This window comes from Macaca nemestrina, chromosome 14 (assembly GCF_043159975.1).
Source record: "Macaca nemestrina isolate mMacNem1 chromosome 14, mMacNem.hap1, whole genome shotgun sequence".
In the NCBI taxonomy this organism is placed as follows: Eukaryota; Metazoa; Chordata; class Mammalia; order Primates; family Cercopithecidae; genus Macaca; species Macaca nemestrina.
Window position 1 is genome coordinate 52,481,796 of NC_092138.1, and position 25,138 is coordinate 52,506,933.

Consider the following 25,138-nt stretch of genomic DNA (forward strand, 5'->3'; position numbering starts at 1 on the left):
TCTATTGACATATGGAAGAAATTGCCATCAAGTAGGTAAAAAGCCAAAAAAAAAATCTTTTTCTAGTGAATTGCCCTGCCAAATGAACCATCAGCTAAAAATGAAAGACTGTTATTATCAAATTTTAAAATAACTCTTGGATTCCTAACCTTCTACAGGCAAAAACAGGTTGAGACATTTACTTCTCCCAATGGAGGATATATTCTCCTTTCCAGATGTGGCCGAGAATGATACTGAAATTAAAGGGAAGAGGTAAGATTCAAAGAGAATGGATGGAGGTGCTCCTCCTACAGAGGAGAAGTTTTACTTTGAAGAAAATACTTTTCATCCAGTATACAAAACTCTTGTATTTCTTGGTTTCAGAATTTTTACATAGTAGTAATGGCAATGTTCCTCCTATTTCCTTTTCTCAAAGAAAGTATCTATTGTCATAAATATGTCCTTGTTTCTCCATTATATCTTGAGAATAGAGACATAACTTTCCATTTTATTCATATATCTTTAAGGAAAGCGATATGTAAAACATAGAAACTATATTAAAATTGTGGACACTAAGTGAATATTAAGATTGATACTGTAGTTAGGTGACACTTTTGAGGCATCTTTCTTAGGGATGGGGTGAATAATGTTGAATAAAAAGGGAAACTTAATATCCATTACCAAGACAGTAGATTCTAGTATATTAGAGTATTAGATAAGACTATGCATGAGAGTGTTGCTCCCATTATATATACTCACCTTACCTCACTGTAGGAATACTGTATTTGTGTTTCTTCCTTTTCTTAAAAAATGGCATTCTTTCTATCTGGATACTGAAATTAACCAGACATGTGGAGCAGAGCCAGAGCTGACTTCCTACTGCTGCAGATCATTTCAAGTGAGAGTGAGAAGTATTTTTTTTTCTGTTGTAAATCATTGAGTTTGTTAAAGTTGTTTGTTACCACAGTAAGAACTAACACACCCACCCAATTCCAAACTCCATTTCTCACAATTCCTTTTAATTTGATGTTTATTTTATTTTTTATTAATGTGATTTTTCTCCTAGTACTTATTACTTTTGACATGCAATATAAATTACACATTTATAATGGTTATTGTGAACTGTATGCCCATTTTATTAGAATATAAGCTATAAGAAGTCAGAGATTCTTCCCCATTTTGTTTGGTAATATATCTGGAGTACAAAAAGCAAAATATGGACTTAATTAATATTTGTAGAATGAATGAATCATGCTGTCATAAAACCTGTGGCAGATAAATGCAAGGGAAAAAAATTGGAATTACTCAAGCTCATCCTGTAGAGGTAACCTATATTAAAAATTTGAAAATTCTAATACATAGCAACAGTTATCTCGAAAGTTTGGTGTTGGGAGAGGGATAGACAAATAGATCAATGAAACAGAATAAAGAAACAAAAAATAGATTCATACTGTATGCTTAACTGATTTTTGAAAACAGGTACAAAGGTAATTAAATGGTAGAAGCATGGACTTTTCAAGAAATGGTGCTAGAAAAAACATACATCTAGAGGCAAAAAAGAAAAAAAATGATATATTTGACATAATATTCACAATTTATTTTTAAAAACTCAGTGAATTGTGGATTTAAATGTAAAACATATTCTGAGACTTTGCTGAAGTTGCTTATCAGCTTAAGGAGATTTTGGGCTAAGACAATGGGGCTTTCTAAATATACAACAATGTCATCTGCAAAGAGAGACAATTTGACTTCCTCTCTTCCTATTTGAATACCCTTTATTTTTTTCTCTTGCCTGATTGCCCTGGCCAGAAATTTCAATACTATGTTGAATAGGAGTGGCAAGAGAGGGCATCCTTGTCTTGTGCCAGTTGTCAAAGGGAATGTTTCCAGCTTTTGCCCATTCAGTATGATATTGGCTATGGGTTTGACATAAACAGCTCTTTTATTTTGAGATATGTTCCATCAATACCTAGTTTATTGAGAGTTTTTAGCACAAAGGGGTGTTGAATTTTATCGAAGGCCTTTTCTGCATCTATTGAGATAATTATGTGGTTTTTGTCATTGGTTCTGTTTATGTGATGATTACATTTATTGATTTGTGTATGTTGAACCAGTCTTGCATCCCAGGGATGAAGCTGACTTGATCATGGTAGATAAGCTTTTTGATGTGCTGCTGGATTCGGTTTGCCAGTACTTTATTGAGGATTTTTGCATTGATGTTCATCAGGGATATTGGCCTGAAATTTTCTTTTTTTGTTGTGTCTCTGCCAGATTTTGGTATCAGGATGATGCTGGCCTCATAAAATGAGTTAGGGAGGAGTCCCTCTTTTTCTATTGTTTGAAGTAGTTTCAGAAGGAATGGTACCAGCTCCTCCTTATACCCCTGGTAGACTATGACTGTCAATCCATCCAGTTCTGGGCTTTTTTTGGTTGGTAGGCTATTAATTATTGCCTCAATTTCAGAATTTGTTTTTGGTCTTTTCAGAGATTCAACTGCTTCTTGGTTTAGTCTTGGGAGGGTGTATGTGTTCAGGAATTTATCCATTTCTTCTAGATTTTCTAGTTGATTTGCATAGAGGTTTTTATAGAATTCTGATGGCAGTTTGTATTTCTGTGGGATCAGAGGTGATCTTTATCAAAAATTTTTTATTGTGTCTCTTTGATTCTTCTCTCCTTTCTTCTTTATTAATCTTTTCAAAAAATCAGCTCCTGGATTCATTGAGTTTTGAAGGGTTTTTCATGTCTCTATCTCCAATGGTTCTGCTCTGATCTTAGTTATTTCTGTCTTCTGCTAGCTTTTGAATTTGTTTGTTCTTACTTCTCTAGTTACTTTAATTGTGATATACTGTGTTGATTTTAGGTCTTTCCTGCTTTCTCCAGTGGGCATTTAGTGCTATAAATTTCCCTCTAAACACTGCTTTAGCTGTGTCCCAGAGATTCTGATATGTTGTGTCTTTGTTCTCATTGGTTTCAAAGAACATCTTTATTTCTGCCTTCATTTTGTTATTTACCCAGTTGTCATTCAGGAGCAGGTTGTCCATGTAGTTGGGCAGTTTTGAGTGAGTTTCTTAGTCCTGAATTCTAATTTGATTGCACTGTGGCCTGAGATACTGTCTGTTATGATTTCCGTTCTTTTGCATTTGCTGAGGAGTGTTTTACTTCCAACTATGTGGTCAATTCTAGAATAAGTGCTATGTGGTGCTGAGGAGAATGTATATTCTGTTGATTTGGGATGAAGAGTTCTGTAGATGTCTGTTTGGTCCAGAGCTGACTTCAGGGCCTGAATATCCTTGTTAACTTTCTGTCTCAGTGATCTAATATTGACAGTGGGGTGTTAAAGTCTACCACTATTATTGTGTGGGAGTCTAAGTCTCTTTGTAGGTCTCTAAGAACTTGCTTTATGAATCTTGGTGCTCCTGTATTGGGTGCATATATATTTAGGATAGTTATCTCTTCTTGTTGCATTGATCCCTTTACCATTATATAATGCCGTTCTTTGTCTTTTTTGATCTTTGTTGGTTTAAAGTCAGTTTTATCAGAGACTAGGATTGCACCCCCACTTTTTTTTTTTTTTTTTTTTGCTTTCCATTTGCTTAGTAAATCTTTCTCCATCCCTTTATTTTGAGCCTATGTGTGTTTTTGCATGTGAGATGGGGTCTGCTGAATACAGCAACTGATGTGTCCTGAATCTTTATCCAATTAGCCAGTCTGTGTCTTTTAATTGCGGCACTTAGCCTGTTTACATTTAAGATTAATGTTGTTATGTGTGAATTTGATCCTGTCATTATGATACCAGCAGGTTATTTTGCACTCTTCAAGGGGAACTATAAACCACTACTCAAGGAAATGAGGAAACAAACAAATGAAAAAAATTCCATGCTCATGGATAGGAAGAATCAATATTGTGAAAATGGCAATATTGCCCAAAGTAATTGATAGATTCAATGCTATCCCCATTAAGCTACCATTGACTTTCTTCAAAAAATTAGAAAAACTACTTTAAATTTCATGTGGAACCAAAAAGAGCCCGTATAGCCAAGACAATCCTAAGCAAAAAGAACAAAGTTGGAGGCATCATGCTACCTGAATTAAGGCTACAGTAACCAAAACACCATGGTACTGGTACCAAAACGATATATCGACCAATGGAATAGAACAGAGCCCTCAGAAATAACTCCACACATTTACAAACATCTAATCTTTGACAAACCTGACAAAAACAAGCAATTGGGAAAGGACTTCCTATTTAATAAATGGTACAGGGAAAACTGGCTAGCCATATGCAGAAAACCAAAACTGGACCCTTCCTTACACCTTATAAAAAAATTAACTCAAGATGGAATAAAGACTTAAATGTTGGACCTAAAACCATAAAAAACCCTAGAAGAAATCCTAGGTAGTACCATTCAGGATATAGACATGGGCAAAGACTTCATGACTAAAACACCAAAAGCAATGGCAACAAAAGCCAAAATTGACAAATGGGATCTAATTAAACTAAAGAACTTCTGCACAGCAAAAGAAACTACCATCACAGTGAACAGGCAACCTACAGAATGGGAGAAAATTTTTGCAATCTACCCATCGGACAAAGGGATAATGTCCAGAATCTACAAGGAAGTTCAACAAATGTACAAGAAAAAAACAACCCCATCAAAAAGTAGGCGAAGAATATGAACAGACACTACTCAAAAGAAGACATTTATGCAGCCAACAAACATATGAAAAAAAGCTCATCATCACTGGTCATTAGAGAAATGCAAATCAAAACCACAATGAGATACCATCTCACACCAGTTACAATGGCAATCACTAAAAAGTCAGGAAACAACAGATGCTGGAGAGTATGTGGAGAAACAGGAATGCTTTTACACTGTTGGTGGGAGCATAAATTAGTTCAACCAATGTGGAAGACAGAAATTAGTTCAACCAGTGTGGAAGACAGTGTGGCAATTCCTCAAGGATCTAGAACCAGAAATACCATTTGACCCAGCAATCCTATTACTGGGTATATAACCAAAGGATTATAAATCATTCCACTATAAAGACACAGCACACATATATTTATTGAAGCACTATTCACAATAGTAAAGACTTGGAACCAATCCAAATGCCCATCAATGATAGACTGGATGAAAAAAATGTGGCACATATACACCATGGAATACTATGCAGCCATGAAAAGGATGAGTTCATATTCTTTGCAGGGACATGGATAAAGCTGGATACCATAATTCTCAGAAAACTAACATAGGAACAGAAAACCGAACACTACATGTTCTCACTTATAAGCAGGAGTTGAACAATGAGAACAAATGGACACAGGGAGGGGAACATCACACACCAGGCCTGTCAGAGGGTGGGGGGCTAGGAGAGGAATAGCATTGGGAGAAATACCTAATGGAGAGATGGGTTGATGGGGGCAGTGAACCACCATGGCACGTGGATACCAATATAACAAACCTGCATGTTCTGCACATGTATCCCAGGACTTACAGTATAATAAAATAAATAGATAAATTAAAAAACATAAATAAATGTAAAACAAAAACTATAAAAGTTTTAGGGAACAAAATGAAGAAAATCTTCAGGTTTTAGGGCTTGGCAATGAGTTCTGAGACTGGACACCAGAAGCATCATCCATAAATTGAAGAACTGATTATCTGAATCTCATCAAAATTGAAAACATTTGCTCTGCCAAAGACTCTATTAAGAGAGTGAAAAGAATAAATTAGGGACCAGGAAAAAAAAAAACACATTACCAAAAAAAGGACTGTTACCTAGAATATGTAAGACCTCTCAAAAATCAACCTTAAAATAATCAAACACTCCAAATAGAAAATGTGCTGATATTTTATCGATATACAGATGGCAAATAAGCAAAGGAAGTGATGTTCAACATTACCTTTAGGCAAATGCAAATTAACACAACAACCAGATATAGTAGCTTACCCGCATGAATGGCTAAATTAAAAACTAAATGCTGGAGAGGATATAGAGAAATTGAATTACTCATATACTACCTATGCGAATGCAATATTATAAGGCCAATATTGAAAAAAAAACAATTTGGCATTTCTTATAAAACTAAACACTCAATTACTATGTGATTAAACAATTGTACCCTTAGGCATCTGTCCCACAGAAGTGAAAACTGTGTACACATGATAACAGTCACAGCAGGCCAGGTGCGGTGCCTCACGCCTGTAATCCCAGCGCTTTGGGAGGCCAAGGCGGGCGAATCATGAGGTCAGGAGTTCAAGACCAGGCTGGTCAATGTGGTGAAACCCCATCTCTAGTAAAAACACAAAATAATAGCCGGGTGTGTTGGTGGGCACCTGTAATCCCAGCTACTCGAGAGACTGAGGCAGAAGAATCACTTGAACCCAGGAGGCAGAGGTTGCAGTGAGCTGAGACTGCACCCCAGCATGGGCAATAGAGCGAGAGTTTGTCTCAAAAAAGAGTAAATAAATAAAAAGAATCATAGCAGTTTTACTTATAACAGCCAAAAATTGGAAACAACTCAGATGTCCTTGTACAGGTGAATGGTTAAACAAATTGTGGTATTCCCATACAATGGAATGCTAATTAGCAATAACAGGGAACAAACTATTGACACAAGCAATAACTTGGATGAATCTTTAGGGAATTATACAGAGGAAAAAAGGCGATATCAATTATATATATATATACTTCATGAATTTATGTAACATTCTTGAACATGTTATTTAGATGAATAACATATTAGTGGTTGTTAGGGATCAGATAAGGGTTGGTGTTGGGGAAGGGAGGTGGCTGTGGCTGTAAAAGGATAAAAAGGGATCTTTGTGGTGATGGAACTGTATTTTATCTTGACTAGTGGTAGATTACAGAGAAGTAAACATACACACACACACACACGACTGTAGTGGTAGATTACAAAGAAGTACACACACACACACACAGAGTACTTTAAAGCAGGTTAAATCTGAATAAAATCAATGCATTGTATTAATGTCAATTTCACAGTTGTAATATTGTTCTGTAGTTGTTTTGCAAAATGTTAACACTGGAAAAACTGGCTAAATAGAGTACATGGGGTATCTCTGCAGTATTTCTTACAACTGTATATAAATCTACTACTACCTCAAAATAAATAGCTTCTTTAAAAATGGTTAAATATAGAATTATTATATAAATCATCAATTTTACTTCTATATATTTACCCATGAGAAATGATAATATATAGATATGTCCACAAAATAACCTGTACATAAATGTTCATAACAGTATTATTCATAATAGTGAAAATCTAAAAATAATCAAATAACTATCTAGAAATAAGTGAGTGTGAGAAAATATCTTGGTGAAGAATATTCTACCCAGCAAGAATAGAAAATATATATAACCTAACATGAGATCCAGATTGGTATATTCAAGGAATACCCATGAGGTCAGTGTGGCTGGGGTGAGAACGTAAGTGAGTGGTAGCAAACAAGAGCAGATAGACACACAATGGATGTGAGAAGTGTGGGCAGACATCATTCAAAGTCATTTAAACTCTTACTCTCAATAAAGGGTCAGCCACTGGGGGTTTGGGCACAAGAATATGACCTAACTTACGTTTTAATGGGAATTTTTTTTTACATATTGTGTGAAAATAATGTATCATACTATATGGGAAATTTTTCATTATTTTAAGATCTTTAAATTCAGGTTTTGTTTCTTTAAAAATGGTATTTTTTCAAGTTCCAGGAATTACCTTGACACTCAAGATGTTCTGTGAGCACATTTAAGAGACTATCCATTTATCCACTAAAATGAAATGCTCACTTAAACTTTCTATTATCATGATATTCTAGAGATAAGAATTTAGTTTTACCGATTCTAAAACTAATAAAATAATTACAAAATAAACAGTACAAAAAGACAAAATCAGAATAACTGCAACATAGTTGTAAATGTATATAATCCCCCAAATGACTTGGAAATGATGATCTATGTTACACATTTGAAGGAATTTGACTGATGTTTTTATCTTTTTTGTTTTGTATGTGAATAAAAATAGCGCAGACCCAAGAACAGCCACATGGTGCCATGAGAGAACATAAGTCACAAAGCACACAATTAACAAAACAGTATCAAGTCAATACAAATCAGTTAATTTTGCTAATGACTGTCATGCATGGTAAAAATAGACAAGCTCCCTTCTGGCAGAATTAACAAGCACACTACCTAATATGGAGCATAGAAATGATAGTAAACAGGAGATAAGAAGAAAACAAGAAGAGAAGTAATGAGGAGGAGGTGGAGGAGAGAACTCATTTACCATAGCTTATACACAGACCCCATCGTTTAGTCCATCAGTAACATCGAGACTGCAATGTGATGGAAGAAAACTGCAAAAATAACTGCTTAACACACACATCCCAGCAGGGTCCAAAATTAGGTCACAGCAATCCCAAACACCTTACTGGGGGGGGAAAAAAAGGCAAACCTATTGACAACTGTTCTATAAAACTGTTATCCAGGTAGTTATTAGGGAGTCAGTCTATATTTTCAAGTCTTGTCTTGACAGCCCTAGTTTTACTTCTTTCACTTTTATGAACTACTTGGATTCCTTCCCTTTAAAAATATCAAAACAAATATCTTCGGTGTTTTCAAGCAAAAAAGAAAAATAAAGTGCTCTTTCAAATGAAGAGCACTTTTTTATTCCTTTTAAAAAATGTATTGACTTTCATATAATTGTATTTTTGGTTATTCTGGGGGAAAATTCTAATTATTTCCATCAGCTTTTCTCTCACCAGTAGCAGAAAAACCCATGGCTATTTCACATCAGGTTAAGGCAGTAATGTTCAGCTAAAAATTAACATTTATCCACCTCCTCCATGACTGCCCCCCAAATTGCCCCTACTATGGGCTGCAGATCCAGGGACAGATACAACCAAGTTTCTGCCATCAGCTTTGTAAGCCATTGTGGGAGACAAGCATATAAATACATATAAAAATGCCTAATTCAGTTTAACATTTACTGACCCAAAACACCTTCCAGAACCCTTGGATTAGGTGGTTTCTCTTATTTAACATGACTAACTGATTTTATGGAATTGAAAGTCATTCACTCATTCATACAATAAATAATTTTGGGGTGCTACTTAGTGTATGCCAGGCATTTTTGTAGTTACTGGGGGTGCCTAAGATAAAAAAACAAATCTGCCTTCATTGAGCTTACCTTCTGTTGCTGGGGGGAGAAAAGCAATAAACTGATTATATAATCTCAGATATACTAGTTGTTAGGAAGAAAAACAAACGGGGCAAGGGAATAGAGAGTCATTGGTGATTGCTGTAGATAGATAAATTACAAAAACCCTATTTACAAAAGTGATGTTATTCAGAGATCTGAAAAAAAATTATATTAGTTTTCTAATGTCACTATAACAAATTGCCACACAGTGACTTAAAACAACAGAAAGTTATTATCTTACAGGTCACAAGTCTGACATGGGTATCACTGGACTAAAAGTAAGATATCGGCAGGGCTGTATTGAGGTCCTCGAGGAAAAATAGGTCTCTTTGCCTTTTCCACCTCTAGGGGTTGTCCACATTCTTTGGTGCATGGTGTCTGTTATCTATCTTTAAAGCCAATGAGTCAAGTCTCTTCTCACATTTCTCTTATTCTATTTCCAACATCACATCTTTATATGCTATTCTCCCCTTTTCAAAGTCCTTAATGTTAATCACATCTCCAAAATTCCTTTTTCCATGTATAGTAAAATATTCACAGGGTCCAGGAATTAGACCCTGAGCATCTTTGGTGTGGGCTGTATTATTATGCCTACCACAGAAATAAAGTGATACCTACATATATAAATCTAGGGGCAAATACTCAAGTCAGAATAGTAGACAAATGCAAAGACAGTGAAGGAAACATTTATGTATTATCAGACTTAGTTCCTGATTCTAAGGCCACAATGAACATTATTTGGTCAATAAATAAATAAATGAGATGTGTTGCCCACAGTAGTAACCAATGCATTTTCCGTTGTCTCATTTCCACCCTTTTTCTGTGTTCTCATCCTTCCTCTCTTTTCTCTCTCCCTCTCTCCCTCCCACTCTATTAGAAACAAGGATGCTATAAACACTTAAAATCTAATGCTTGGGGAATGCCAGTGATGTCCTTGGGATAGAGACACAGTTGTTTGAAAATATTACAAGATTCATTTTAATGTCAAGAAACCAGCTCTAGTCTAATGATTCTTCACAATGCATGTCTTGCCAGTTTTTAGGTTATGATTTGGCCAGCAGAAGCACTGTAAAAAACATATAGAAGATTATGTGCTATTCTTTTGATCTACTTCCATATGGTTTGTAAAATTCACAGTTGGATTGATTGGTTCCCCAAGAATTTTCAATTTTATCAGATGAAGCTATACCCTGTAGCCCTTGTCACATTTGTCAAGACCACACACCAAATATGAAGACAAGGTTACTACTTATCCCTTCTAATTTCACATAAGAATGTCAAAAATCTTACTTCATATTCAACTTTTACTAACAGTCACTAAATTACTATTAAATCCGGTTTCTGCAAGTTATTTTATCTAATTCCTACATCTACCTATTAATAGGAGTTAAATTCTTTTTTACGTACTGTAGAAAATCAAGTATAGAAGGGTCAACAAAACAAGATACACCAGGTGGATATAATAAGCTACTGTTTACAAAAGGCAAGAATACAAATATGTGTCTTGTGTGGGGTAGGCATTGCTTATTTGTTTTTAAAGTAGGAAAAATTAAAGTCAAAAATTGAAATGGTTTTCTATTGAGGAGAAACTAGTTGCTTATAGAGGAGAACAGATAGCTGGATTTTGAAAAGAATTTAGACTTCTCTAAATTGAATTATTTGTAGATTTGACTCTGGAACCATATAAACCTTTCAAATAATTTTAAAACAAAGCTAAGTATATAAAATAAATCTACAAAATAATAGCACAGTTAAATAAATAAACCTATCTTTCAAGTTAATGGCATAGCTACATAGAACGAAGTTATTTCAAATGATTTTAAGCCATGGTAATTTGACTGTACATTCTGAGAATGAAAATAATAGAATAAAAACTATTAAACTATTTTTAGTATTTATATTATAGATAGTAGTGTTAGCATTATTATTCTGAAAATGTTATGTGTGCAAAGTGAAATAAAATGAATGAATAATTATGAAGCGTTGCTGGGTTCTTGGATTTCTCACTCTGGAAGAAAGATGTACGGAATTGGGGAGATTAAATGGAAGTCCATGATCCTGAATTTGAATGGGAATTACCCGTATGAGCTCATGTCATTTTTTTTTCTTTAAAAACAACAAGAAAGCTTACATTAGCTCTGTCTAGAGAAGATCAGTGGAACACAAGTCACTTTTGGTTTCTAGCAAATGCTTAATAAATGCAAGCTATTATTCTCTCAGTTTTGAGTTGTATTGCTAAAATATCTTACTGAGAAAGAGGAGCTAAAATTCAAGCATAACCAGCTGCTGTGAAAACGTCATTTATGCTTGAACTCCTTGATTAAGAGCACTTTAATTCATAATATGTTAATACTAAGCAGAAACAATAATCTTCATGAAAAGAATGAATTCTCCTTCATCCGTAGCAGTAGGTGCTGGGGCTGGACAGTGAGGTTTTATCAGGAAATCCAATTTTAGCCAATAAAATTTTTACATCCTATATGTAGGCATTTTCTAAGAACTATGAACAAGTAGTCAACTTATTTTTACTTTCATCTTTTTTTTTTCTTTTTTTTAATGACAGGGTCTTACTCTGTTGCTCAGGCTGGAGTGCAGTGGCATGATCTCAGCTCACTGTAGCCTTGACCTCCTAGGCTCAAGGAACTCTCCCACCTCAGCCTCCTGAGTAAATGGGTCTACAGGCATGTGCCACCATGGACATCTAATTTTTGTATTTTTTTAGAGATGGGGTTTCACCTTATTGCCCAGGCTGGTCTCAAACTCCTCAACTCAAGTGATCCATTCACCTCAGTCTCGAAAAGTGATGGCATTACTGGTGTAAGCCAACATGTCTGACCTTACTTTCCTGTTTAATTCTCTTTCCCACTGTCTAATAGAAATGATCATGAAATTTCCAAGTACAAATAGAGGTCTGCATGAGAGAGAAAAATAATTGCCTACCAGTAAGGCTGTCCAAACTAGTTTAACAGCATTTCTTGTCAGTCCACAAGATGAGTATTAAAATAATCACCGTGTCTTAGGATCACTTCTTTTTTGTTCTAATTTTCTTTTACCCTGATCTCATTCTTACTGTCTTTATTTTCTCGTCTCTGAAATCTTAAACCGAAACTTTCCACTGTCCCACTGGAAATGACATAGCACATGAAGCCATGTATGAGCTACATTGATAGCTTGATTCTTAGTTATTTCAGAAGATTTGGCTGGATTTTGTTTAAATTAGTAGTCTTTCATGTTTCTTATGGAACTATGTTTACTTCTCACCACAGCCAATATGGTGAGAAGTTCATTAAAATATGTTCAATGTCTATTTTTCTGGAGAAAGTTCTAAAGTACGTGCCTTAAACTTTTGGAAAGTATATACAGCATTTCTGTGTGACTATATATGCATGTATATGTAGGCACAGTGTATAGGAAACAGGCAGAGGGATGAGTGCACGTTAGAAGTATGTAGACATGAATTCTAGCTTTGATGCTATTCATAACTTTGCAATGTAGTTTTGGGCAAGCATTGCATCTCATTTTCCTTGCTTTTTAAATGCTTACTACATGGTAGGAGCAGAGTGGGAACCGTTAACAGAATGACTAACATATACTCTTTGCCCTTAAAGAACTCCTAATCTACATAGTCTAGTGAGAAAATAAACAGGTAAATTCATAGTCATGGGGAAAATTAGCACATATGCATCTGTGCCCTGCATTCATAATATAATTCAAATACAATAACAACTTAATGACATATGTACCATTACTATTTGCATATTGTAAACAAAATGACTAAAACATAGATTTTAATGACTTTTCCAAAGTCCACTAGTTAATAAATGCAGTGATTCAAAGTTAGGACTGTTTGACACTAGAGCACCATTTTAAAACGTCATGCCATACTGCCTCCCTTATCCATAACTACAATATTATAGCATAAAAATGTAGATTGCCACTTGAGGAAGGAATTGATAATAAGACCTAGGCAAAGAAAAGGGAAAAGTTCAGAGAAAGATGGTATTACTGTGGCTGGGCTTTAGAATATTCAGGCTAGTCTGGTGAACATGATGAAAGAATCCTAGATATAAGGAAAGAAGTATCAGATTGGGGGAACATTCTAAAGAATCATATATAGTAGTGCTTCTCAAATTTTAATGTCCATGAAAGTTACTTGAGGTGTTTATTCCAATGAAAATTCTGACTAGAAAAGTCTGGGGAAGAGCCTGATAGTCTGCATTTCTAACAAGCTCACAAGTAATGATGTTCATATTTTGAGCATCAAAATTATATACCATATAAAGAAACATGGATTTTATCAAATATTGGATATGCAATTGAATTTTTATGGGCAAGGGAGAAATATGGTCAGGTTTCTATTTCAAAAATAAACAGTAATTTTTGCATCACTGTTCAGGGTGACTTTCCTACCTTCTATACAGAAATGCATAGGGCCAAGTAAGATATCTTAGGTTTTGAAATTATTTATTGCCAAAATATACTAGACGTTATTAGTTAGGATGTTCATCCATCATTGATATATAATCTTTTCAATATATACTAAAAGATAAATGAGATAGGCACTCAATGATTTGAAGTGAAATACAAGATACTAAATTGATTCACACCCTTCTATGATTTTTTAGTTGCCAATAACCATGATTGGATGATTTTATGCATTGATGGAGGTCTACTATTTGTTTGCCAAATGGGACAAATTTAGGCTTGTGAAGGAAAAGAAGATTGTTGTGCCTGCCAAATGGTTTAGACACAGCAAGCAGAGACTTAACCACTCAGCAGGGTCTCCATCCAATATCTACGCCTGCTGTGTGTATGTGTATGTCCTGCACTTCAAAGAAGCCAGATTTGAACAAGAGCCCTTGAGATTCATAATCAGTAACTCCTACAGGCTTTACAAAGATATGCACCATTTGGTTTAAAGGCATAGCAGTAACATAGCTGTAATAGGACAGGATATTTCTTTTCCCCAAAGGGTGGTGAGTCAAGGAAATATGTATTAATTATTATTGGCACACATACAAAACCTCTCATTAAGATCTAAAAGGGTATTCAAAAATATATTACTGCTGCCATTTTCAAATTAGTCACTTGATGCACACAAAATATTTGCTCCAAATCACAGATTTTAACATGGAGGGTTGGGTATAAAAGACTGCTCTTTACATTTCTAGGAATTTAGCTTCCTTGAGGATAGAAGTAACACTGTGATTTCTCCTATGATATAGATTTTTAATTCCAAATGCTTAATGGATATTTCCTCTTTGATGTCTCTTCTGAACTCATGTTCTCGTGCTTTCATGTCCTGAATTTAACTTGTTAGACTTCTCATTACACAAAACCAAACATGTTCTCTTTTATATTCTTTCTCTGATTGCAACATAAAACACATCCAGCTGCCCAAAGCCAAAAAACTCAAAGTAAGCCCTGACCTACAAATGCATGAATCTGATCCTAATTGGCATACAAATTAGAGAATTGAGCTAATGTGCATACACCACACAGTTTCCAAGCTGAACTCTGGGTGCCAAGCATGGGGGACCAATGTATATAGCAGGGCAAACTTTAACCATTGAGCTAACATTTGAACATAGCCCATGTAGTTGAGTTGGACATTCTGGCCTCAACCAAAACATGACAAGTGCCTGCAAAAATATCAACGTTATCCACAGGATTTAAAAAGAACCCAGAGACTCATAATATAATATTCAAAATGTCTAAGATATAATTCAAAATTACTCAGCAGAATATAAAGAATCATGAAAATCTCAACTTACACACCAAAAGATAACCAACACATGCCAATGATGAAGTGATACAGATGTTGGAGTTATCTAATAAAGACTTTAAGGCAGCTTTTAAAGAAATGCTGAGTGAGCAACTTTGGAACAAACTTAAAATAGAATGTCATAGCAAAAATATAATATAAAGAAAGCTCAAATGGTAAGTCACCAACTGAAAAATACACTAACCAAAATAGAAAATTCACTGGAAGAAGAACACAATAGAAAAATGAAGATAATATGTGAATCTGAAGATATATCAATAAACCTTATTGAATCTGAACAAAGAAAATAATGATTTTAAGAAATAAACAGAACATCAGGAAACAATTGAATAACATGGTCTAAAATATGTGTCATTAGGGTTCCAGAAAGAGGGGAATAAAAAGAGCATAGTGTTAAAAAAAACTTTTGAAGAAATGATGGCTGAAAACCTACTAATTTCAGCAAATGCATAAACTTATATGTCCAATTGGTTCAGAGAACTGTAAACAGAATAGCCTCAAGGAAAATAATGCATAGACACATCATAATAAAAGTAGTGAAAACAAACAAAAAAACCAACAAAATCTTGAAAGCATCCAGAAAAATGACATATTACCAATAGGAAAATAAGGATTCAACTAACGGGATATTTCTCATGGAGACTAGAAGGAAATGGCACAATATTTTGAAAGTGTTGAAAGAAAATAATTGTCACCTAAAAATTCTTTATCCTGAAAATATCCTTCAGGATGAAAGTGAAATAACATTCTCAGGTAGAGTAAAACTAAAATAATTTGTGGCTATCACACCTATTTTAAGAGAATTGCCAAAGAAAATTATTTAGAGAATAAGGAAAGTATACAGAAAGACACTTGGAAAATCAGGAATAAACAGCAACAGAATTAGGAAATGCCTGGGTAAATTTAATGGACTGTTTTTGTCTTGAGTTCTCTAAGTTGAAAGCAAGATGTTGAACATTAGCTGATGGAGTTATAGAGATGTAATATATAAGAAAATTACAGGCTTTTGACATCAGCAAGGTGAAATAGGAAGCCCTCATCTTGTATCCTCACGTAGTAACCATAATTTGACAGACATCAAGGGACAAAAGTGCCTTTGTAGGAGCTTTAGGATCCAGGTAGGAGGTTGCAAAATCCCAGTGGAGCCCAAGACTGAGGAAGGTCATTTTGAGAAGGCAGCCCAAGCCTAAGTGACAGGCTTATTGACTATGTCCTGGAAACAGACCCAGAAATAGTCCTGTCCTCCTGTGGACTCTATGGTTTCATTTGACATTGATGCTTCCACCAGTACATTCCACTAAGGAGACTGAGAGAAGTCATACCCATTGTACCTCAGATAACAGAAGGTCCTTACTGTGGACCTTGAGGTGGCCCAGTAATTTGGCTTCAGGTCCAGGAACAGTCCTGCCTCTCCAGGGAACCCAAGGAGGCATCTTGGGATCTGACTGCAGATCCTAAAGCAGCCCCCTGTGATTCAGTATTAGCCCCTTTTAGTCATGGTCCAGGGTCAGTGCTGCCTGCCCAGGAATATTCCCAATGAATTGGCAGAAACCCTCCCAGGGATCTGGCAGTAGCCACACTATCTGTACATGTTGTAACAGGCCGGCTATCTGTGGACTTAACTGCAGACCCTGAAGTGTACATATCAAGTGTTACATATCATTTCTACTGACCAAGGTGCAAAAGGCAGGCTGGCCCTTCCAGAAATAAGACATAATTGACACTCGCCCAAGCCCCTGGTCACAACCACAGACCCCTCTGCCTACCCTGCAATAGCCACATAATCAGTTGTAACCCTATTTGACTACAGTCCCTACAGTAATCCCGTCAACCCACTCACTCAACCTGAGAAGGCCTTTACTTGCCAAAAGCAAGCTATAAAATCTGGAATATGGGTTATCTCCTCCACATGCAAAATTAAAACACCATTGCAAAGCTACATGGATCACAAAGAGACTGGCAAAACTGACACTACCAAAGAAAACAAAGACCCAGTAACCAACCCCAAAGAAATAAAGATGTATGAATTAACTGAGAAATAATTCAGAATAATTATCTTACAGAAGCTGAGTGCAATACAAGAGACACAGATAAAACAACTAAACCAAATCTAGAAAACAATGAGTGAACAAAATGAGAAATTTAATAATGAAATAGAAACAGTAGAAAGGAAGTAAACAGAAATCTGTGAGAGGGAGAATACCTTGCCAGAACTAAAAACATTTAATAGTGAACTGACAGCTGACTTTAACATGCAAAAGAATGAATATGCAAACTCAAAGACAGGTCATTGAAAATACCCAGTTAGAGGAACAAAAAGAAAAAAATAATTAAAAGCAGTGAAGAAAGCACATAGGACCTTTGGGACATCCTCAAAAAATATATATACATTATGAAAGTTAAAGAGAAGAGGGAAATAAAGGTAAGGAAAGCTTATTTTTAAAAAAATAAAAAATAATAATAATGGCTGAAAACTTCTCAAATCTTGAAAGGAACAGGCATATCCAGATTTTTGAAGCTCAAAGGACTGCAAGCAACATTATCCCAGGACACATTATAATCAAATTGTCAAAAGACAGAGAACATTGTGAAAGCCGCAAGAGCAAAGCAGTTTGTTACACACAAGGGAACACCCTTAAGTCTATGAGTGGATTTCTCTGTAGAAGTCTTGTAGGTCAGGAGGGAATGAGATGATATTTTCACAGTGCTGAAAGAAGAAAAAATGCCCGCCAATAATAATGTTGGCTTTTTGTATAAAATTGTGTTTCAGATATGAAGGAAAGATAAGTTCATTCCCAGAAAAACAAAAGCTAAGGAAGTTTATCACCAATAGGGCCACCTTACAAAATATATTAAAAGGCAGTCTTCAGTTTGAAACCAAAAAATGCTAAGTGATAACATAAAATATATGAAAATATAAAACTCATTGGTAAAGTTAAATATGTTGTTAAATTCAGAATACTTTAATAGCATAATGGTGGGTCTTATTAAATCCAGTAAAAAACATTAAAGGCAAAATTATTAAAAATAATAGCTACATGTCACACTCTGAATATGTCCCCAAAACTTCATTATGTTAAAATGTAATCATCTATGTGACAGTATTAACAAGTTGGACTTTTTAGGATAGCTCTGCCCTCATGAATGAGATTAATGCCTTTATAAAAGAGGCAGAAGAAATGTGTGCCCCATTAAACATGTGAGCACATACAGAAGGCACCATCTATGAGGAGCAGGCCCTTACCAGACACCAAATATGCTACCATCTTAATCTTGAAATTCCTAGCCTCCACAGCTTTCAGCAATAAATTTCTGTTGCTTATAACTTATCCTGTGTAAGGTATTTTGTTATAGCAGCCCAAAGAGACTAAGACACTATAATTTGTTAATGGATTCTCTTAGTACATTTGGGCTTCCATAGCACAATATTATCCCAGACTAGGTAATTTATAAAGAATAGAAGTTTATTGCTCACAGTTTTGGAGTCTGGAAAGCTCAAGATCAAGATTACTGCATTTAGTGAAGGCTGTTCTCCGCTTTCAAGATAGTATATTGTGTGTCCTCTGGAGGTGAACACTGTTACCTCACAAGGTGGAAGGCAGAAGGGCAAAAAGGGGCAAACTAACTCTGTAACTCTGTCAAGTTATTTTACGAGAGCACCTAATCCCTAATTCCTCAATCTACTACCAAAGGCCACAACTCCCGATACTGATACATCAAGGATTGAATTGCAATATAAATTTTAGAAAGGGAAAAAAATCCTTCAAGTCATAGTATTCTGTCACTGCCCCCACCCCCAAAATTAATTTTCTTCTCACATACAAAATACATTAAATTCCATCCAAACAGCCCCAAGTCTTCACTCATTCCAGCACTAAATTTAAATTCTATTGTCTCATCTAAATCATACAGGAGTGAAACCTTGCACAAGGCACAATACATCCTGAGGCAAATTTCCCTTCAGCTGTGAGACTGTGAAATCAAACAAGTTAAGTGCTTCCAAAATACAATGGTGGAACAGGCAGAGGGTAGGCAGTCCCATTCCAAATGAAAAATGGGTAAGAAGAAAGGAATAATAAATTCCAGTAAGTCCACACCCAGCAGGGCAAACAGTATTAAATCTTGAAGCTTGAGAATAGTCTTCTTTGACTACATGTCTCTCCTTCCAGACACAACTGGGCAGGGATTGGGTCCCCAAAGCCCAGGGTAGCCTTGTCCCCATAGCTTTTCTAGGTGCAGCCTATACTGCTCTCATGGTTTGGAGTTGGGTCCCTGAAGCTCTGCCAGGCTGGCATGGCATGGCATGCTGGAGGTTTTGCAGTTATGGAGTTTCATGGGCAGCCCTGTACCCACAACTCCAGTAAGCCTTGCTCTAGTGAAGGCTATCTGTGACAGCTCCACCCCTGTGACAGGGTTCTGCCATGGTTCCAAGACTCTCCAAGAAATCCTTTGGAAATATAGGTAGAGGAAGCCATGACTCCACAACTTGTGCAGTTTATATGTCTGCAGAATTAGCACCATGTACACCAAGGTTTACTACCTGTTCTCACTGGAGCAGCAGCTTGAGTCTCATCTTAGCCACTTGAGCCACAACTGAGGTGGCCAAGGAGTGCTGAATTGGAATACAGGAAGCAGACACCTAAAGCAGCCTTGAGCAGTCAGACCTGGGGTCTCACAAAACAGTCAGAAAACAACAAAATGGAAATAGTAAGTACTCACCAACCAATAATTAAATGTAAATGGATTAAATTCTCAATCAAAAGTTACAAAGTGGCTGAATGGATAAAAAACCAAGATACAACAATATACTTCCTACAAGAGACTCACCTTAGCTTTAAGAACATACACAGAGTAAAAGTGAGGGGATGGAAAAAATATTCCCCACGAATGATAACCAAAGGAGAGCAGTGGTGGCTATATTTAAAACAATTAAACCTTTAATAAAAACTTGTCACAAAGACAAATAAGGTCACTATATAATAAAGGGGTCAATTCGCCAAGAGGATACAATGATACACACACACACACACACACACACACACACACTCAACACCGAAGCACCTAAATAAATAAAGCAAATACTAATAGAACTGAAGGGAGAAATAGGTAACAACATAAGAAGAGTAGGTAATTTCCATACCCCACTTTCCAACAATAGAAAAATCATCTAGACAGAAAATCAATGAGGAAATACTAGATTTGAATAACATTATAGATCAAACGGACCTAGAATACAGGTACAGAATATTCCATCCAAAAGCAGATAGATTATATGTTGGACCATAAAACTAGTCTAACAAATTTAAGAAAATTGAAATCATATCAAGTATATGTTTCAACCACAAAGGAATGAAATTAGAAATCAATAGCAGGATGAAAATTGGAAAATTTACAAATATGTAGAAATTAAAAAGTATACCCCTTAGCAACCAATTGATCATAAACGAAATCAAGGAGAAAATCTAAAAGTACCTCAAGACAAATAAAATTGGAGTTACAACATACCAAAACTTACAGGATGCGACAAAAGCAGTTCTGAGATGGTGGCTGATAGTGATAAATACCTACTTTATGAAAAAAGAAGAATCTCAAGCTCACAACCTAATTTCACACCTCAGAGAACTGGAAAAAGAAGAAGATACTAAGCCCAAAATTAGCAGAAGGAAGGAAATAATAAAGAAAAGAGCATAAATAAAGACTTGAAAGGCAATAGAAATTATAGAACAGTTTTCTTTTTAAAGATGGTAAACAAAATTGACAAACCTTTATATAGATTAACCAAGAAAAAAAAGAGAACACTCAGATAAATAAAAACGTAAAATGAAAGAAGCATTTAAAATGGATACCACAGAAATAATCATAAAACTAAAAGCAATCATATACAAACAAATTGGATAATCTAGAACAGACAAATTTCTAGAAGCATACCACTTACCAATAATAAATAATAAAAAAATAAAAAACATGAACAGACTAATAATTAGTAAGCATATCAATAATCAAAAACTTTCCAATAAAGAAAAGCCCAGGACAAGATGGTGTCACTGGTGAATTCTGCCAAGCATTAAAGGAGAATTAATGCCAATCCTTCTCAAATTTTTCCAAAAAGTTGAAGAGGACAGAGTACTTCCAAAATGATTTTATGAGGCTAGAATTACTCTTATGCTAAGGACAGATTAGGACACTAGAAGAAAAGAAAACTATAGGCCAATATTCCCAATGAATACCGATGCAAAAATTCTCCAACAAAATAATATCAAACTAAATTCATCAGAACAGTAAAAGGATCATACATGGAGTATGGCCTTAAAAATTGAGCAAAATAAATCACACATAGAATTACAGAGAGTATTTTTCCATGAAAAAATAGTTTGCAAAGTCATACACATATGCCTTAAGCTCTACAGCTATCTCCAAGTTCTTCTTTCCTCCAGGTCTCTGTATCATGAGATTTTTACAAAATTTACAAATAAAGTCAATATCTCTAGACAACAAAATGAGGAATTTGGGAGTAAACAAACCAGATGGGATTTAAATGGGCCCCATCTCATAAAATCAGAATGCACTTCTTTCTGAAAATTATTCACAACATAAACAATTGTTAAGCAAACCAGGGAAGAAATAACTGCAAGTAGACAGAGAATGTAAAATGGTAGACAAGTCCATATCTTCTTAAATGAGATTGTTTAGGAGAGAATCTGGGTTCTATCATTGAATAACTGAAATTTTGAACAAGTTTAGCTCCCCGAGTCTCTATTTTTTCTAAAATGAGAAACCATCTAAGATTATGTTCAGAATTAAATAAGTTTATGTACATGAATCTGTTAGAACACTATCTGGCTGGAATAAGCATTATATAATGTTTGCTGGTGGTGGTAGAAGTGGCAGTAGTCGTATTTGTTGTTATAGTAGTAATATATTGAGTATGGGGATTAGAGTTAGCCATCCATACACAGACTCAAAGCTTTGCTCTTCTGTATAGTAGTGTGAACTCCTCAGAACATTATATATCCATTTTGAACTTTATTTTTTTAATAACAATAATCACATCTATTAATACTTTGAAATGATTAAATGAGAAAATACATAATAAATGCTTGGCATATAAAAACTTGTAGGCCGGGCGCGGTGGCTCAAGCCTGTAATCCCAGCACTTTGGGAGGCCGAGACGGGCGGATCACAAGGTCAGGAGATCGAGACCATCCTGGCTAACATGGTGAAACCCCGTCTCTACTAAAAATACAAAAAACTAGCTGGGCGAGGTGGCGGGCGCCTGTAGTCCCAGCTACTCGGGAGGCTGAGGCAGGAGAATGGCGTAAACCCGGGAGGCGGAGCTTGCAGTGAGCTGAGATCCGGCCACTGCACTCCAGCCTGGGCGACAGAGCAAGACTCCGTCTCAAAAAAAAAAAAAAAAAAAAAAAACTTATAAATACTGTTTACCATAATCATCACCATTAATATTATTATTAATCAACAAAAACTTGATGCCTCAATTAAAAGACATAATTTCCATCTAAAAGAATAGAGATTAGAGAATTAAATCAGGATGTTGCAAAGAATCACAAAATAATTTAATGTACTCTTCTTTAAGAATAAAAACTGTATTGGTAGAATATTTTTCTACTATCATGTTGAGAAAAACAAAATAAATTCAATTTTGGCTAATGAACTTGAAAAGTCAAATATACATTATATGACATATTATCTTCAAAAATTTTAAAATATTACTTAATTCTGTTCAAAAAACAGAAACCCATGGACTTGACTGTCTATTAAAATTGCTGTGCTGCAGAGAACTTATGTTACTGAAAGAATTCAACCTCAGTAGCTGACTTTATCTCTAATTCACAAGAAATTTTATTAGGATCATGGCACAATGTAAAGAGGATTGTACAGTAATTAGTACCCCTGAGCTTTAGTATTATTTTGTTTATTGTTTTTTATTGCTGATCTAAACTTGAGCAATTTAACTCTTTTACAGTTTCCTAGTCTAAAATAACAGTACCTATGCCATAAGCCTGCATGGAAAAGAATAGTATAATGACGTAAGAAAAAATGACAGAAGAAAACTATTATGGTCGTTATTCAGAATACATGCATTTATGTACGCATCCATTCGCTCATCCATTCAACCCACACTTTAAGTCCTTGTTTACAATAAATTTGGAATTGCTTATAGAAATCAAAACTAAAAGTAGTATATTAAATTGGGGGAATGGAAATGTAGATCAGAAATATAGGTTGAGTTGGGGAGAGAGAAACAATACACAACTGAAGAAGTCTTAAGAGCTTACATAAATTGTGTAGCTGAGTCATATATTTTACTCTGTTTCCTGAAAGTCCAAGTAAAAAAGGGAAGCATATTTAGCTACATGGTTCTAATTAGTCATTCCAAACAACTACATTATTTTCTTTTCTTGCGGTTAGCTCTAAAATAATTTTATTTTTTTACAGAGCCCATCAAAAAAGGGGGAGGCACTTAGCTACATAGGAGATAATGAGCAATGAGTACTCACCTGGCAGGATACAGCAGGAAAACATTTTGTAGTAACTCTCCCAGAAATCTACCATCTCACTAAAATGCAAACTATTGAATGAAGTTATACAAGGCTCCAAAACTAGGTGGTCCAACATTTTCCTTTTCACTGATACAGCTTGATCTAACAACTCATAGATTATCTAGAGAGATAGATGACCTACATGTTTTTAATATAACTCCCCACAACTATCACCTTTCCAGTGAGGCTTTTGGTAATAGTTGGACTACAGACACTTTGAAGTATATTACCTGAGATGGGCATTAATGCCTGGAGTACAAAGAGTCTGATTTGTTGTGTTTGGCCAAATTCAGATGCTTTAGAGTTCAAAAAAATATATAAGAGTTTAGAAAATGCTACAAGATTCCTAATGTGATTATACATACCTTAAAATAAGTGGCTTAAAAACAACGGATAATTGTATAACCTGCAAACAAAATAAGCATCAAATTTATCCATGCCTTGGAAGCGTCATCTACTAGGAAACCGGAGTTCTGAGAATACAGTTGATTACTTGAGAGACTGAGTGAAAATTATACACACACACACACACACACACACACATATTACCAATAAATCACTCAACAAAGGGATGTATTACTTCTTAAATAATAAGTATTACTTTCCTCTTGATTCCTGTGCCTTCATTACCTTGCCATGATCAAATACTGCTTCTTGCCCTACCATTGAAAATAAAAGAGAACATCTGGTGATTTAGAGAAACAAAAATACCGAAGAAGAAAAAATGGGAAAGGCAAGTTAGATTTCTGCATCTCCTATAAGTATCTGTATGACTTTGGATAAGCCAATTACTTAAATTTTACTTTCTTCATAAAAAATTAAGACTTTGGATTATATTGTACCCCAATTTTTTTCTAGATTTAACATTCCCTGAGTTACTAATCTTATGAAGAGTTAGCATAGATTCATGAGTAAGGCTGAGGACAAAAGGAGAAAATTAGATGAAGATATATTTAGAAGGCATGATTTGAAAACAGAGGATTTAAAAGACTTACTAAAAATCTTAGCAAAGAAGCCAGTTTGAGTTTTAAAAACATATTGTATGAATGCAATAATGAAATTATGAGTAAACATATCAAAATCGTATCCAAGAATTATGTTTATAACCTAATTTATATTTAATGTCAGTTTAAGACAGCTATTTCAATTGTTTTGAATGTAGTATTTGATGAGGTCAAGGCTGAGTTCAGTCTAAGCAAGATCCAGTTAGTTAGTTCCAAAACTAGTAAGTAGATACTCTTGATTTAAGGGCAGCCACTGTGGAAGCCACAGCAGGTACTGGACAAAGTGTGAAGAAACCAAGGCAAGCTATTTCAAGTCAAATCAAGTCAATCTGTGACTATGAATGCCTTCATACTAGTGATATTACTGCCCGTGTATTAAGGAATATTTAAGGTATAATTAATACATAATCAACATAGAAAAGACTATGATAGTTTGCAAAGAAGTAATTTCATATGGCATATTTGGGCGAAACATACTTTGTGGCAGATTGCAAAAAAAAAAAAAAAAACAACCCCACAAATTCTTCCCATTTTTAATGCATCCCCTTTGCAATGTGACTTAGTTGCCCTTCCTATAAAGCTGTGGCAT

The 25,138-nt window shown here is 35.1% G+C and overlaps 2 long non-coding RNA genes across 2 annotated transcripts in view; one reads left to right on the forward strand and one right to left on the reverse strand.

The window, feature by feature from the left end:
- LOC139358146 (uncharacterized) overlaps positions 1-217 on the forward strand; it is a 66,588-nt gene extending 66,371 nt beyond the window's left edge. The window contains exon 7 of the long non-coding RNA XR_011612637.1: positions 159-217. This is a non-coding gene — a long non-coding RNA (uncharacterized lncRNA). The remainder of the gene's footprint in view (positions 1-158) is intronic.
- LOC105498408 (uncharacterized) overlaps positions 1-25,138 on the reverse strand; it is an 869,015-nt gene that overhangs the window by 181,984 nt on the left and 661,893 nt on the right. The window lies entirely within an intron of this gene.